Source organism: Silurus aristotelis (assembly GCF_946808225.1).
Source record: "Silurus aristotelis genome assembly, chromosome: 22".
NCBI lineage: Eukaryota > Metazoa > Chordata > Actinopteri > Siluriformes > Siluridae > Silurus > Silurus aristotelis.
In genome coordinates this window covers 15,770,872-15,789,495 of record NC_139595.1, presented here as the reverse complement: position 1 = coordinate 15,789,495, position 18,624 = coordinate 15,770,872, and the positions used below count along the sequence as shown (strand labels likewise).

The following is an 18,624-nucleotide window of genomic DNA, read 5'->3' as shown; positions in this document are numbered from 1 at the left end:
ATTGAGGTGTTGAAGGGAGAATTAGGCAGATGGTCCTGTATAATATAAAAGTGTACTCCTCCATAGTGTAGTCTTAAGGGTCACGTCTAAAGAAATAGCCACGGGTGACAATTTGAGGTCTGTTTTGCCTCTTTAAACTATGTAAAGCATTTGCCATAAACAGCTTTCTAAATGGCCTCGCTTGTGTGTGCGTGTGTGTTTTTTGCTGCGTGGAAAATCAGTGGCGTGATGCAAAATGGCCTGAGGCCATAACACAATTAAGCTCATCGGTTAGTTAGTATGTATATGAGCTTGTGTGTAGGTGTATGTGTAAAGCAGAAAGAGTGAGAGAGTTTGTGTGTGTGTGTCCCAGGTTTTAAAAAAATAATTAATTAATTAATATTTATATTTATATAAATTATTTATTTATATATATTTATATCCAAATGATAAGATTGCGTCTAGTGCAATGAAACTTTCGGACCTTTATGGAATCCCATTTTGTTTGACTGCTTGGCGACTCTTCAAAAAAACTTACATTCAGACAGGAATTGAGGTAAAAATATTGGTTGGAAGATTTTTTTAAAAGCCACTTTCATGTTTACGACAGATTGTCCCCTGATTGGCATGAGGAAGTTCACCATTTGCATATAAATAATGTAATTTGCACAGCGCTGATTATATCTGAGCCAAAATGGCATGGGATCAAATTGTAATTAGAGGCGTGTGTTTTGCGATGCATCATGCGTGCACCTTGATTTCAAGAGGCCAAATAACACCACTGTGGAAGCCAGACGAGTGGAACGAAGCGGAGCGAGACGTAGGGACGCGACACAAATACACAGGCAGCGTCTCCTATTAATAATAAATGGACGATAACTCTGAGTAAAATATTTCTCAGACTAATAAGTCTAATATCGCAAGTGTTGTCACAAGTGTATTGTTATCATTTCTAGTTCGTCATGAGATCGATATTATATTGTTATTTTATTATATTATAAAGGACCAACCCTGAAGCTAAAGCACTGAATAATGGGGAATACAAGTTGATTTAGTGAAGATATTTTTCCAAAGTATCATCTATGTAAAAAAGTAAATGTAATTTGTTACTGTACTTAAGTAGCTTTTTCGCAAATCTGTACTTTACTGAAGTATTTCCATTTGAAGAGATTTTAACTTTACTACATTACAAATTTAAACATCTTACATCTCAAATCTTAACACACATTGCTCAAACACGCAGCGAGCCACCAATCAGGGTCTGTTTTGAACTTGTTTTGATTGGCGCTTGGTGGCATCTACTTATCACCAACATACAGTTCAGCATCAGTTCATCAGCAGGCAGAACATTTTGAGAGGAATAAATGATGGAAGATACTCCTAACTCGAACTCGCCACAACACCCGTGACCTTATTTGCGTGATTTTGGGTTCATGATCATTTTAATAGGTATCTAGCGGTGTGTACGTCAGTAGTAATGGCCGATGGGGAAACACAACGCTCCGTGTGTAGTTAAATTAGACTAAACGAATACTTGTACAAATACTTATCAAGTGAAAGTTTAAAGGGAACATTTTTACTTTTACTGAAGTAATATATTACCTTGTGTTTGTCTACTTTAAATCAAGTGAATAGTTTGTGTACTTCATCCACAAGTCAGTTGTGTTGCACTGTACAGGATTGTTTTGTTGCTGCTATCTCCTAAGCTGTTTCTTTCTTTCTTTCTTTTTTTTTTTTTTTTTTTAAGAAGAAAGGTGCTTTATACTTTGTGTACTTTGCAACACAGTGAAATTCTTTCTTTGCATATCCCAGTGATGTTAGAAAGCTGGGGTCAGAGTGCAGGGTTAGCCATGTTACAGGGCCCCTGGAGCCCAGAGGGTTAAGGGTCTTTCTTAACCTTCCGATCAGTAACTCACTTAACCACTGAGCTACCACCTCCCATTTTGCATGTAAAACAGTACAATGAGAATCCGGTCTGATCTAAACTGATAGATTGGAAAACGGAAAAAAACCTGATAGCCGTAGCAGTGGGCCAAGCAGTCATCTGATCCAATCGTTTATCATTTGTAATCTAATCTCTTTCGAGTCATGGAGCTTTGAAATGTATTTACTGCACGATATTAAGTGATCAACTTTGGAATATATGTAGCAGGACAAAACCTCTCCAAGTTGTTTATTTGTACAGGCTGTTTAATTCCGTGTTTTTGCTAGCGCAAGCCATCGCCAAGGGTCACACTGACTTGGCACATGCTGGGCACACACACAGCTCACTCGACAGCCCTAGCATCAGGAATCGAACTAGCGAGCGATTCTTGTGGGGTTTATTTTTTTCTTTCCCCCCCCTCAAGTTAAAATCTTGCACCTTTTTTGTTGGAACTTGTCCGCATTGTGCCTGTGAAGTCCTCGAGTTGTGACCTGCCGTTGGTAGCTTGATTTAAAAAAATAAAAAGTGCTATTTTTTACCGCTTCAGATTCTCTCATGTAGCGCTTTCGAGTAGGAACGTTAAGCACAGGTCATGCGTGTGGTATCACAGAGCGGATGATGAATGTGACCGATCATGACCAATTTGATTAGTTCCGCCAACTTGGCTCCGGAATGGGGAGGACAAGGTTGCTCTGACCTGCGGGCTAATGCAGCGTTAAGCAGCCACCGAACTGGCAGTCCTCCTCCTTCATTCTTCCCTTAATGTTTTTCCTCCTTCGCCCACCCTTCTCTCCGTCCTGTCTTTCAGTCATCTCTTCATTTTGAGTACATTTCTATATAAGTTATATTGGATTGGGAGATGACTTGAAAAAAAAAAAAAAATATATATATATATATATATATATATATATATATATATATATATATATATATATATATATTTATATATATATATATATATATATATATATATATATATATATATATATATATATATATATATATATACACAGAATCTCCATTATTTTTTAGAAATTATTAGGATTTCTTGAATCAGGGTGGATTATAATTTACTTACCACCATATAGTGTTATAGTCATTAGTGCTTGGCCCATGTTTTTTTAGTTGACTGCTGATATGTGAACAGAAATGTTTTACTCTGAAATTCTGAATCCTGCTACTTGCTGATTTTTTTTTTCTTTATTCAGTTCATATATTATATTTTCAGTGTGATTCTCTTGACTATTTGTCCCCAAATTTCAAATCACACGACACACAAGTTAGCATGTTACACTAAACCACATAGGATTAAATCAAATTGTATTATTCCTAAACAACTACATACTTGTTATACATTTGTAATGAAATTACTGAATGCATTAAGCTACCTTTTATTTTTAACACTAGCTAGCTAGCTAGCTAATCTAAAGTAAAAAAAAAAAAAAAAAAAAAAAAATTATCATGTGAGGTGTCCTTGCCTGTAACATCTTGCTGCACTAGCCATGAACAAAAACTATTATTTAAATTGTTTTAAAGTAATTATGGTGTTTTAAATTATGTTAATCATCAGGACACAGATCGGAAGTTTTGCTATGTTTCCACACGGATGGATTTAATTGCCGGATGTGTGCCTCAATTGCTGGCATGGTGCTCGATTTGCGCATCAGTAAAACAAACGTTTAGTGATTACGAATTTCTCGGTCGAGTTCATAAAATTTTTTTTAAGCAAAGAAAGGACGTCGTGAACAAATGTGTGTTGCGTCGAAGGATTTTATTTTGCCTCTTTTATATTTATTTCTTTATATTTTCAAAAAAAATGGTCAAACAAATGCGCAACGCATTAATAAATTGACTATTAGAATGAATTTGCGTTAATGCGTTAACGTTAATTTTAACAGCCCTAATATAAATATTTATATAGATGTGTGTATATAAAATAAAAATATATAAATACAATTAAATAATTTCCTTAACAGCATCTACTGCAGAAACTACAAGAACAATTCCAAACCCGTGTACTAAAATAATCTAGCTAGCTTATCCAAATATGAAATGTGGTTCACAGACTAATTTTTTCCCTTCTTCCAAAAAATAGCGATGAATGCATGTTTCTTCACGTGGGTCGCCATGGGGAAAGATTTAATATGCGTTCCTTTCCGAGCACAGTGTTCGAAAGATGAAGGATAATGTCACGTAATTATGCCAGGCTTATCATGGATAGAAATGGAGGCGATCTGTCTCTTAGACCTTGTTCTTCTGTAACAGAAATCAACAGTCATATTTCACTAATATGCTCTTGGATTCTTTTTCTTCTCTTTCATATTCTTTTTTTTCTTGAAGATCAGCTTACGTTATCTATTGAGCAAGAGAAGGAAATAATATGAATTTGTGAATGCTTAGTCGTTTCTATGCTTTTTGGTGCTCTTGCTTGTCTTTCATGATTTCTGTGGGAGGCTTGTGTTCTTCACCTGGGTTTTTCCTTCACACAGTCTACACAAAGAGAGCTTTTATAGGGTTGTGTATGTGTGTGTGTGTGCTGTACCTGAAGCTCTAAAGCAGTAATTACAGTATTAGGCCATGTTGTTTTTTGCTCTGCATTCAGGCTACCAATTTCCATTGAATGAGCTGTCATATTCCTTCTAGTTCACCTCGAACACCCCGACAGAATCCTTTGAAGAATGTCCCATTCTATTCTCGCATCATAAAAGTAAATATATAAACAAATACACTATATGGATACAAGTATTGGGACAACTGACTTTTCCAGCCATATGTGTTTCTTCTTCAGACGCTTACCACAAAGTTGGAGACACACGTTTGTATAAAAGGTCTTTGTATACATGAGCAATGTTTTTTTTTTTTTTTTTTTTTCTCCATATGAATAAGGATCTGTGTTTGCGTCTACTTATCTGTTTAAAGTATCTGACCAACGGTTTTCGTGGACACCTTATAATTTTTTTTTAATATTCGAGATTTTATTTTTCACAAACATTTACAGTATATACATACATAAGTCCTAATAAATACATACTTCCTTTCCTGTTTTGTTGTGATTACAACATAACAAAAGTCGTTTTCTCGTTATCACAAATTAATATTCTCGGGATCTCGACGTTGTTTCCTTCGCGGTCGCGACTTTTATCGATGAGAGCATGTTCTAGAGTCAGCATCATCGCAGAATCATGGATGATCGCATTCGCTTTTACTTTGAACCAGTGGCTCTGTGTTCTGTGATTGACGTCTTACACATAAGAAACAATTATGTGGTGTGAAAACGAGCATTTACGTTGGGATCACGAGAAAACAACTTTCAGTATGGTGAGAAAACAACTCGTTAAGTTGAGATCACGAGAAGATGAAGTTGTGATCATGAGAAAAAAAAACACTAATATTAAAATGCATGGCCAGTTAGGACTTTCGTAATATACAGAATAGAAATACAGAAATGTCAACCTGTTTGGCTGCTCAGAAAATTTTGCATATAAAAGGAACAAAAAATATAAAATAATGTAAGAAAAATTTTTTTGATAAAGTGGTAGTGTATGTTTATATATATATATAATCAGTATATCACAAGAGTGAGTCACAATTCAGTAACCATTTTAGTATATCATTGTGTAAATGTGTAGCTTGTATACCAGTACATATTTACTGCCTCTAAAAATAACTTACCATACAGCCATTATTGTCAAAATAACTGCCAACAAATGTGGCCTAACCATGCAAAGCCACATGTCCTATTCATCATGTTAATGATTTTGTCTGCTTGACAGAACAATACAAATGAGTGTATCTTGTATTACAGCAGTAAAGATTTGGTTCTTTACATACAATTCTCTCGTACTGACTACGGAATACAAAGAACTCACTGAGTATTTGAGAATTAAAATTGTTGCTCTCCACGAAGATGGCCTCGGCTATAAGAAGGTCAGTAACACCCTGAAACTGAGATACAATACAGGGGCTACACCCAAAGACATCATATACAACTGTGTGTCTCCAACTCTGTGGTAACATTTTGGGGAAGAAGCACATATGGCCGGAACACTCTTGTAGTGTATCTCTTAATGGCGCTTTCTCTGGTTTTCTATCACGATGTCTCCCAGTGTCTGTAGCTCCAAAAACGATGGCATTTAAGAGATGAAAATGACAAACTGAGCTAACAGCTACTCTGTGTAATTAAGCGCTAAGCTAAGATAATTATCTTGTTTGGACTCACACCTGTTCCTGTCGCTTATTGCATACACAGTAGATATCAAAAGTCTACACACCCCTGTTAGAAAGGCAGGTTTTGTTTAAAAATTCAACTAGGATAAATCGTGGCAGAAATGAAAATCGAAAACACCATCAGGACTTTACCAAAGCACTTGATCTTTCGAAGCGTTTTCTAATACAGTAGCTTTAGGCCTTTAAAGCACCGTGAAACAAGAAATGATCGAAAACAACACGCCTGTAACGCTCAGAATGAACCCGTATGCAAATCGAGTTAAAGAAAAAAAAAAAAAAAAACACACCCTCGTTTTAGTATGCAGTTGGTTAAGGTGAAAAACAAAAAAATTCTTTTTTTTTCACTAGTAGTAAGCTTTTGCAAATTAAATGTGACCTGGCTGAGTCAGTCAAATATTAGGTTAGGATTTTGGTTGCACAGAACTTTAAAGCCACAAAGTCATTTTAATAATGAGGCAATTTTGTGTTAATTGCATGGTTTTGACACTGAATTGTTTTATTTTTGTGTGTGTGGGTGTACGTTTGTGAATTAACCAAATCCCTCTCACCTGTTTTGGGGACCTGATGGATTCCTTGGCTGCTCTCCATAACTCCTGTGCATGCATGTTTGCGTGTGTGTGTGTTTGTATGTTTGTCTCCAGATGTAACTGCCAATTGGCAAAGCAGAGCCCCAGTGTAAATATTCAGCACATGCGTTTTATTAAGACAGCAGTGGCACAGCGAATGAAAAGCTTCGCGCTGTTTTCAATCACTGTTTGTTCAGGGTAAGGTTTTGTTTTGTTTGTGTCAACATTTGAGTACTTCGTGACCCTTTAAACTGCTCCAGATGATGCCATCGGTACCAATATGGCATAATCCTTTTGTATTAACTGTTCTAGATGAAACGTCAGTGACAGTGTTAAGCTACCTCTTCCCATCGAGTGGTACTAACACATCGACTTCCACATCACTGAGCTTCTCCATCTTCCATTGAGGATTCCCCAGAGGTGCTCAATAGGGTTTAGGTCTGGGGACATACTTGGGCACTCCATTACCTTCACCTTCAGCTTCCTCAGCAAGGCAGTTGTTGGCGGTGCGTTTGGGGTGGTTTTTATGTTTAAAACCCTTGCCCAGTTTTTCAAAGGAGGGCATCATGTTCTGCTTCAGAAGGTCACAGTACATGTTGGAATTTATGTTTCTCTCAATGAACCACAGCTCCCCAATATCAGTAGCACTCATGTAGCCCCAGATCATGATGCTACCACCACCATGCTTGACTGTAGGCAAGACAGTTTCTCTTCACCAGGATGTCGCCACACATGCTGGACACCATCTGAGCCAAACAAGTATATTTTAGTCTCATCAGACCACAGGACATGGTTCCAGTAATTCATGCTCTTGGACAGGTCATCTTCAGCAAACTGTTTGCAGGTTTTCTTGTGAGTGAGCTTCAAAAAAAAGGCTTCCTTCTGGGACGAGGGTCATGCAAACCGACTTGTTGCAGTGTGCTATACTGCTATACAAGCTGCTCATTGACTACTCTAAAATATATCCAAGTTTCATTTCTATAATATTGTCTGTTGAGGAGATATAGTAAAAATACCAAAATGGTTACTGAAATGTGAGGGGTGTACTTACTTTTGTGTCATCCTGTATATGTTGCATTTGTGTTCAATAGTATCGAATACATTCGTTGTTTATTCATTGTTCATTTAACATTCTTTACTTCTGTAAAGTATCACGACATCATGGCAATGTACGTTTGCTATTTATCAAAAACACATCAGGTACTTTTTTCCCTCTCGCACCCTGATATTTGTATATGGCTAATGAAAATTTGTGACATTTTTCTTCTTTGAGGTCCTACAGCATGAACAGATGCTCTATTTGTTAAAAAAATAACACACACAAAAAAAAAACACCAGTGTCTATGAGGTAGGTTTTTGCTCTCTTTTTTCTCTTGGAGGTTATTTTGACCTTTTCTGCTATTTTCTTCTAGTTTTACTTTTATTTGCTTGTCAGAGGACTGTCTCAAAATCTTTGCATGGAATTAAAAGTACACCCTCCCAGGTCCCTTTGCACAGGTGCATACTTATACATTTGTTATATATTTTTTTTCTTTCTTTTTTACTATTAAAAATTATATGCTACTGTTATATGTGTGATCTGAATGGCTTTTATTATATTGTCTTGTCTGCGGCAGATTTATTTTTTACGTGTCCTACCAGTCAAAAGTTTTTAAACACCTTGACATACTTGTTTGATTTCAATGAATCATTCACTCCATGTAAATAATTTGCAATGCGAGGAATGATAACAGCTTCAAGGTAAGAGGGTGTTGGCCCATTTTGGGCTTTGGAGGCCAGCATCAGTGTTTTGAATTTGATCCTTCAAAATTCATACAAGCACATGCATGTATGCTGACTATAGTACAACTTCTATTTATATAAAAATAAAAGTCAAAGCGAACATTATTGGTATTCAACCAGACAGCAATGTGCAAAGCATCAGGACACCTGACTTTTCCGGCCCTATGTGGTTTTCCCCCAAACAACTTTGTCACCTGCCACCTCACAGTACATCTGTACATGACTTTTCGGATGCATTTATGGCTGAAGGAGCTAAATTCTCCACAAACACATTCGAGTGGAGGTTACTATAACAGCAAATGGAGACTAAATATGAAATGGGATGTTCAAAAAGCACATCCGAATCTTATGGTGAGGTGTCCACAAACTTTTGTCTGTATATCCGTTTATCGTAATCAATCCAGTGTTAGTGGATAGCGCCAATTATCTTCTCTTCACACCACTGATACTATGAAATCGGTGATGATACAGAATATATGTCATATATAGACATATAGATTCTAACTTTAATTGAGAGCTATTGAATTCTCAATTCTAATTGATGGAAACTCCATATGTTCTTACTTTTCCCATATCTTTTTTGTTCAACCAAGCAACAATCTTACATAGAGTTTGAACTCTATCCATCCTGCAATTCCTCCTTAACTCCATTTAGTCCAAAAGGGATTTATATAAGGTCAGTGCATAGCAATTAGGGCAGTGAATATTATAATTCCAACCACCAAAAGCCTCTATTTTTGCCTTTTTAGGCACAATCTGCCTACGCGGTCCTGCAACAGTACACCTGAGACCACAATTAGGCTTTTATAGACTGATTTGAGCTTTTTACCGATATAGCACTGCTTTGTTTTCGGTAGCGTGAGTATGTTTCGGTTTGCGATGTCCCATATATCAACATTACCTTCTATGAGTTCAGTTAGATCGATGAGTAGACTCTGGAGATTATTATTTTTTTAAAGTTCTGGTCTGTACGTAGCATGGAGACTATTAAATAATTTACCCATTTTTCCTGTCATACCACATTCAACCATCTCACGAAGAGAAGATTCTCGCAGACTTCTTGATCAGGAGGCAACTACAAACCGAGCACAGAAAAACCCACACATTCCATCCTTTCAGTTTACAGTTTACTTTGGATCTTTCCAGGTCTTTCAAAGACTGGCTCCAATTTATTAGCACATATTTTTCACTGACATTTTTTCAATTTACTATTTAATAATATTTAATATTGAAAACGAAAACGAAAACATTTTCCCGATTCGTTCGCACCTGTTCCTTGGCTTTAATACTGAGGTCGTTCAAACTAAAATGCTAAAATAATGTGTAAAAGATGTGTATGCACCGCTGGACATTTCCTCAGTGCTGTGTAAATAGACAGTGTGTGTTAGAGTTTGTGTTTACGATCTGATTTTTTTCCGAAGGTCTTGATTTGTATATTTTTGATTAAAGGATTTACATTCTTCTGCTCGTTAGCCTTCGGTGACCTTTATACAAGGATACAGTGTGAAATTATGCTCTTTTGTGTATCTACAATTAAGAATCATTGGGGTTGGATAGAGTGAAGAGCCTTGCCATATAAATATATATCTTTTTTTTTATTTTTTTTTATTTATTTTTTTTTATCCCAAACATATATTTATTGCTGGAATTTGACATTACAGCCTAGTGATCATTGATACACAAACTATAAGAACTAAATCACTACTTCCCTTTTAACATTTATAAAAACTGTACCAAAAACAGGAAGTGAGGAGTTGCTATGTTGTAACCATGTAATTATTTTTTTAATAACAGAGTATAACAAAACATATTTGTTAATAAGTGATTCAGGAAAAACTGTCACTTATTTTTCAGAATAATTAAAAAAAAACACATCTTAAGATGTGATCTGAAGAATGACGAAGCTTCAGACCAGAAGAATTTCTATTGCCGGAAAACTACTCTTGTAGTTTTTCGCAAAAAAGGCTGATTTTAACTCTTTATCGTATGTGAACTCACGGATGGCATTGATTTGTTAATGTCGTGGTGAATGACAAGGGGACGATAAAGTACACTATCCATCCCACCTGGATGGAAAATTCTGAGATGGAAAATTATGGAAATTTACGTGAATTTATGGGAATTCATTTCAAATTTGGGACAATGAATATATACTGTATTATATACAAACATAAATATAAACATTTAGTTTGTTCATAAGCTGATGCATGCAAACTAATACAGATTTAAAAAAGAAAATTTTTGACTTTTATTTAATTTGTCAGTATAATTTTATTGCACAATACCTTACACACAGAACAAGGAAGTTTTAAACATAATTATATGTAATATGTATGTAATTTGCGTAAAATCTCGCCAAGATAGACTTTTTGTTTTGTTTTGTGTGGATGATTCAAGAAATTAAAGTGTGCTTTAAATTTAAATTGCATAATTTTTTTTTAACTATTTAAGTTCCCCGTTATAAGATAACCTGCAATTCAGTAAATTCCTGTTCATTCCAATTAATTCCTGTAAATTCCCATTGAAAGTTTCCAGTCTTGAAAATTCCTGACAGTTTGCCACCCTACTTCCATCATCTCTCTTCTACACGTAATTTTCACTCCATCTCACCCTTCCTCTGTAGTTTCCTGCACTCTTTCATTTCTTTCTGACCCTCATTTCTTTTCCTCCCTACCATTGGAATCTTTTACAGCCACTTTCCTCTCCTCTCTTTCCTGAACCATGAACCTTCTCTGAGCCCTGTCCACTAAACCCAAAAAGTCCTGCCCCATGGTTGTCAATGTAAATGTAATTGTAAATAGAATCAACACCATTTGAGGAATCAGATTGGAGAATAAAACAGCACCGTGTTATAAGCGATTATAAAGCATGTAGAAGGAGCAGGATTGGGTGAGTAAAGTGGTTGTGTGCTGAGAGGGTTTAACTGGCCCTTAAATGCTCACTGTGTTTTAGAGCCCATTGTGTCTATCTTTGTGTGTGTGTGTGTGTGTGTGTGTGTGTGTGTGTGTGTGTGTGTGTGTGTGTGTGTGTGTGTGTGTGTCGGTTCGTGTGTTTGTTTATGGCTAGAATTTACCATGTCTCCCAGGAGGCTCCTGTGACTTTACAGAAATGCCTTCACAAGTTGCCAAGGCTGGTTCACTTTACCATGTCTGTGTGTCTGAGAGAGAGAGAGTGAGAGAGAGAGAGAGAGAGGGGGGGGGGGGAGAGAGAAGGAGGGAAATACTGGTTCATATCTAGATTTTTAGCCATCATTGTAAATATATAATTTCTGCATAACTACAAAATCCTTACAAGAAGTCATGAACTGTATTTCCAACAAGATATATGTATTGTAATGTATGTCAGCTTTCATAGAGGTTTCTTCATTAGCACAAGTACCCAAGATTTTCAAAGAATCTACAGTATGGAAAGAAATACATAATGAATGAAATACTCTGGGGTTTTAATTAGTATTTCATTGCTATATTTTTTAATTTCATTGGGAGATAAAACTGTTCTTGTAGATAATAAGTTTTCCATTTGCATAAAGAAACATACTTGAAAGCGTTTGCACTCAAATACTTGCTCTGAGGGTTTTCCATGGATTTGGCTTCTGTGTGTTTAGTTTTCTCAGACCACTACACATAAGGAGTAAAGAAACATTCAAATGTGTGTGTGTGTGTGTGTGTGTGTGTGTGTGTGTGTGTGTGTGTGTGTGTGTGTGTTTATAAAGCCAAGCAACTTGGACTGAATGCTTCAGTAGTAATGAACTGAGTAATACATGAATTAAAAATCACAATGTCCACGTGCAAAATTGTGCATGAGCCCAAAGTCATGCATTCGGTCTGAGAAACAGAGATGGTATGGTATGGTATCGGCATAAATGTTACCGATGTGATGCGTCAGTTTAAAAAAGTCTGCATCAGTAATTTATATATTATTATTAGTAGATGTTCTGTACATTATTATTTAAAGTATGTTATTTAAAATGGCATTGATTCATTCGTGTCGTGCAAAATTGCACACAAGCCCAGAGTCATGCATTAGTGTAAAAACACTGTGAGGCTCAGCAACACTGACAAAATAATAAGAACTTTATTGTTAACAGTGCATCTGCATTGTTTTGTAATTGTTTTGAGACACTGGGTTCTGGTGTTGGTTTCGGGTTTTTTTTCTCCATGTGTGTGTGGGTGTTTGTAAGAGCTAAAGTCTGCAGGGCACATGTTCGGCTTTAGAGATTTTATGGAATTCTTTACAACTCAGCGTGTATATGCAGCTGTTTTATGTTCATATTGTTGAGATGAGAGCAGGTTTAGTTTCCAGCAGGACCTCTGGATTCATATTTGAAAGAACGAAGATTTAAAATTAGATACCGTGAAATGAATGTGCGCGCCAGTGGTATCGTTTTACTTGGATCTACTATGCTTTTGCTAGTCATCCTCTTCGGAAAATGAAAACAAATGAAGCAATTAAAGTATTAACTCCAGAACTCTGAAACTAAACACACTAAGTAAGTGTATGCTTGTTGGATGACCTTCTTTAATAATATATTTGCATGTATTTATAAATAACTCCATAAAGGTTTGCTCTGCATGGGTTGGAGTAGAAGAGCTCCTGCTATAGAGCTTTGACCTCGACCCTATGGAACTCCTTTGGGACGAATTGGAACGCTGACTGTGGGAAATGTAAGAGAAAATTGGGACAAAATGCAGAAAGTGATGCTCGAAAAGCACATAATATGACCAGGTGTCCGCAAACTCTTGGCAATGTGTATGTGTCGGGTGGTCAGGGCCAGCAAAACCTTCTCTGCTAGGCCTAAACACTATCAGAAGCACTGACCTATATTTACAAGCTAAATTCTAATATTTGTTCTATGAAATTGTATACATTTATTTCCAACAGTTTATTCTCTTCATTTCGTAGCGTTTCTCTTGGCTGCACTGCTTCCAGCACGTGTATGTGGATGTTAGACTTTTTGTCCAATCAGATTTCAGCCTCTATGTGCTGCCATGTCAATCTAATCTGCCCAGGGCCTTCAAAGTCAGTACTGCTGGCATTTTTACCATAGTCTTCTTAAGAATTAGCTCTGTTTCTTTAACCAATCAGATTTAAAATTTTCCTCACAGGGCAGCTAGCTGGCCCAGAATAGCGTCAGCATTTTTTCGTCCTCTGATTGGGTGCTCAGAGGGAAACTGTTATAGCCAAGTTCGACTGGCAAAACACGTCTGTAGTGCTGCACACATTAATACATCTGAGATAGACTTTTGTATGCCTACAGAGGAAGAGAAATTGATTTGGTCTCGAACATATTTAAAAATACATTTTCCAAAAAAGCTAGACATCGTGAGGAGGTTGGCAAACCCTGAAGCTAGCTAGCTTGTCTTAGCCCAGAAAAGGGTTTGTTTGCCACTTCCAGACAAGTGAATACGAGCGGTACCACTGGATTACAGCCTCTGAGGAGCGGCGCAAATTATGAGTCTGCATCTCTGATGAGTAGGTTGTATTTTATTCAGATCTTTTTGTGTTTGTCATGTTATACAAATATTGATACTGAACTGCTCCAGATGATGTAGGTGCACAGTTGCGGTGGTAGTGTAGAGGTTTGGGGTCTTAACTGGGTTTCTTGCTTTAGTAAAATGGTTTTCACCATCAATATGTGAAATGTCTTTCTCTCTGTAATGCTGCGTGCTGTTATATTGCGTTTTTGTATAGTAATGATGGTTTCAATAATTGCGACTTGATAGTGGTGGTATTAAGAGGTGGATTAAGTCGGGTCCCAGGAAACAGTTTTTTTTTTTTTATCTTAATAAGAGAATCTGTATTTCTGTAGTAGCACAGCTCCTTCAGGGTATGTTTTGGTGTGTATGGGTGTTTTCTTTTAGCCACAGTGGCTATGAGCTTTATAACGGGGGTTTAAACAGGTTCTAAACAGATGCAACATTCCAGCCGGAGGAAAGTGTCTGTAAACCAGCTGTGGATCTGAAGTCTGTTTAGATCCTGACTTTAAGACTGAAAATGGGGCCAAACTGTCATATTTCATGTATATTGCTACAAGTTGCGTTTGTGATCTGGATTAGTTTGACCAACGTGATTTCAGTTTGTTGCATCATGCGAGTGTCACGACTAGAACAGATGTGCAGAAAACACTCATCTGGAGCGTTTGGGACTGCTCAGGGTTCATATTGCTCTATAAAGATGACGATTAGCACATAACGTACGACATGGCTCTAACTCCGCTTTCATGTTTGTAGTCTTTTGCTGATTTTGAATGTATTTAATAGTGTTCTACACAATTGTTTTGCATTTTCACACACATTTAGTCTTTAATTTTCTATCTATGCTTGTTTTACTGTTTTTTTTTTTCTATTAGATTAAAGATATACAGTCCACCCCCGATCATTTGCGGTACGTAAGATGCGGATTATCTTAAAATTCCCAGGGATCCGCAGCGGGATCGAATGTTCAGGAACGTTAAGATTTTAAACTATGTTTTCTATAACAAATTTCATAATTTTTTTTAAAAACACATTATTGTATTAAAGTAACATAATGTCTAGATGACTTCACTAAGTTACCATAGGGGCTGCGGGGGCTGTATACAGAATTTGCGGATTTTCAGAGGTCGCATAGAACATAACGGGGGACTGGGGACCACTGTATATAAGTATGTAACATAGTTATATAGAATTTCTTTTCCCTATTTTCAGTGATTTGATCTTTGACAATTCCCAGTCACTTTGTATTATAAACTTTGGGATACTGTAAGTTGTTGTATTTATCCATAAAATCATTTATTTCCATGATAAGTGATCCTTTGTTTTACTTAAAAGCAAGTGGACTGGGTCTGGGGGGCACAAACTTTTATATAGCCTTAAAACATACAGCAAAAATCCCTCTTGTTACACACTCAGTTTATGAGCAAAGCCACACTTTGTGACTATATCTGTGTGTATGAGGATGAGAAAGTTGTTCCATCGATTCTTACACACTCTTTTATGTAAGACTAAAGTGAAGAGATGAACTGTAGCATTTCTTTTCTTTTTTTCTCTTTTTTTTTTATCCTGTGAAACAGGAGGGAGTAAGCAAGCACATAAAAATAACTTTGTTGAGCAGCCAGCACGGGCTATGAAAAGCTGCTTTCAAACACAATTTAGGAAGTTGCTCCTGCATAAAAAACGGCGTGCCTTTTCATGGCAGGGGAACAGAAAGCTGTAGAACAGGATGTTCGGTGGTGGAAAGGGAGGTCAGGTGTCTTGCAGCTGCTTCACCTCAGTACAGATCAAACTCATATGCTGCATACTTGAAATAGATTTTTTTGATGTCTGTTTGTTCGGAGAAACTCTAGGATTTGTGTATTGCGCACACACACACACACACACACACACACATGCTGTGTTCATGTCTGAATCACACTGCGTCGTCCTCTAGATTATGCACTGATAGGGCTGAACGGCGGCATTGGGGGGAATCTTTTAGCCACTCCACATTAATCCAACGCCTGAAGTGCGCTTTGCCACCCGCTAATCTTCGATGAGTGATTTTGAGCGAGGCGGGGGATATTTAAGCAGCTCGGCTGTCTAGAAGCCTCCATACCTCTTTAGCCTTCGTCTCATTTCCTGCCCCCTAACTATCTCTCACACCTAGCACTTACCATGACGACTCCACTCATTACTTCCCTCGAAGAGTCGGAGAGTTTATCATCAGCACTACAAGCTGTTAAGTGCTAAGAAAGGAATCGGTGAGGATGAAATCTATTTTGAACTGGGTTTTCCAGCATTTGAAGTGGAAAATAGTGACAAAAAGCCATGTTGTGAAGCTGTTTAATAAACACTGTTGAATTCATTCTGATTGGTCAGAAGATATTGATTCATTTTCAATAACAGCAGTAGTTATATCTATGAGGCAAATCACATGTACATATATTATTTTAAAAATTTCTATTTTTTTCTTCATTTCTATAGTAAAAACTATATTTTGTTACTATACAGTATATCTAGTCTCAGCGCATTCTAACAGTCAGTAGGTTTCTCGCCACGGGAAAGTCTTTGGGTAAATAGCATAAAATTGATCAATTGATCAATTGCATTAATGCCATTTGGGGTACTGAACTCTGTTTGTGTGTGTGTGTTTGTGTGTGTGTGAATGCTCAATGTGACACTTTCAACTCACTACAGCCAGTGCGCACCATCGTATTCCGCACCTTGCCTTACCCTCACACATTTCGTTATCTGCATACAGATGATGTACAGCGAAATTACCTCAATGTCTAAACCATGGCTCTCCTACAGAGGAACTTTCCCGCTTTAGATTTTACCCCTCGCAGCTAAAACAAAAATTTAATTAAATGCAAATTTGACCCTGTTTGCAGCTCTACCTTTCAAAGCTCAAACGCTGAGACAAATGTCCATATGAGGTGTGGGGAAAAAGCATGTAGGAAAAAAAAAAGTTTTGCTGCATTGAATCATTAAAGGGAACATAACACACAGTTTTATTTTATGTTATCCTGAGTACCTATAGAGTAGTATTGAGTAGGATACGGCTTTACAGCTTCTCTCAGAAAACAGCCGAGCTCCTGGAGGTGTGTTGTGGGTGGAGCTAAAGGTTTTGCATTCAGATTGTCTGCAAGCTGTGACATCACTATAAGTAAAACAGGATTAAAAACTTTTTAGTCTTTCATTAACCATGGCTAACAATTAGATCCAGACGTGCATATTAGATCCAGAATTGGATCCCGAGTCTGAAATTGAACATCAAGGACTTGCACCCTTCATGACATCATGAAGGGCCATAATTGAAAAAACTTTCTGAAACTTGAAGGCTCAGTGATGGTGTGGTTGCAATGCCTGTCAGTCTTAGGAGATGGAAGGAGTTGTTATCTCAGTGCCTGCCAACCTTAAGAGATGGAACAAGGTATGGTCTAAGTCCTTCTCAGCCTTAGGAGATGCAAGGAAGTGTGTTTGCAGTGGCTGTCAGCCTTAGCAGATGGAAGTGGGTGAGGTCTTGGTGCCTGTCAGCTTTAGGAAATGGAAGGGGGTATGGTCTCGGTGTCTGTCAGCTTTTGGAGATGGAAAGGGGTGTGGTCTTAGTGCCTGTCAGCTTTAGAAGGGGGTGTGGTCTTAGTTGTTGTGTTTGCTCTTTAGGCTAAGTAAAGGCAGTGTGGCTTTGCGCTTGTCAGTCCCAGAAACAGGAAGTTGTGGTCTTTGTGCTTAAGGATGTTGAAAAGTTATATAGGAACCACAGTGAGATGACTGGATGTAGTGACTGGAAACCGAATTGTTCTTTGTGCCGGCTGATTCACTCGGTTATTTCTCCACTCGTGGGCCTGTTTATGATGATTCACTGTGTGTAAGAAGGCTGAAGAAGGGGCAGCCATTTCTATTTATAATCACAAGAGTTATGCGTTTTATTTATGTAAAAAATGTTTCAGAAACTCGTTCACCTCCATTAGTGAGTCACAGAGAATAACAAAAGGCGCACACTGGAACTTGGCTGCATCTCAGCCCTGCACAGCTCTGCTCCGTTATCACTTGGTCTGTTTTTCCTATTTCGCTCGTCCTCATATTCTCTACCTACTGAAACCAAACTCTTGTGTTGACCTTCTTCTCTAGGAGACAGCTTTGAGAAAAAAAAAACGTTTCGCTCCTCATATTTCAGCACACAAGAGGATGCAATGTGAACTGTCAGTCTGAAAAAAATAGATCTCTTGTCAGATACTTCTATTAAATTGCATTTTATGACAAGCATATGTATATATATCTGTGTGTGTGTGTGTGTGTGTGTGTGTGTGTTTGTGTGTGTGTGTGTGTGTGTGTGTGTGTGCGCATACACTATATGGACAAAAGTTTTACCACACTTGGAAGCACACAATTGTATAAAATGACTCTAGATGAGCTACAAAAGCCAAACCTGATCAAGCACGACAATTCTCCTGTGCACAATACCAGCTCAATGAAGATATGGTTTACATGGGTTAGATTTCAAGATTTTCAGTCATTTGCTATGGTGCTCTGACCTCAAGCACATTAAAAACCTTTGGGATGAATTGGCCTCCTCACCTGACTTACATTAGTACCCGCTTTACTAACACCATTTTAGCTAAATGAGCACAGATCTCCACAAGCACATTCCAAAATCTAGTGGGACATCTTCCCAAAAATGTTCAAAAAG

General features: G+C 37.4%; 2 protein-coding genes across 3 annotated transcripts in view; one reads left to right on the top strand and one right to left on the bottom strand.

Annotated features, from left to right (window-relative positions):
* Nucleotides 1–18,624, bottom strand: part of nmd3 (NMD3 ribosome export adaptor) — a 286,762-nt gene that overhangs the window by 18,490 nt on the left and 249,648 nt on the right. The window lies entirely within an intron of this gene.
* The window catches only part of ppm1lb (protein phosphatase, Mg2+/Mn2+ dependent, 1Lb), an 82,312-nt gene that overhangs the window by 5,513 nt on the left and 58,175 nt on the right, over nucleotides 1–18,624 (top strand). The window lies entirely within an intron of this gene.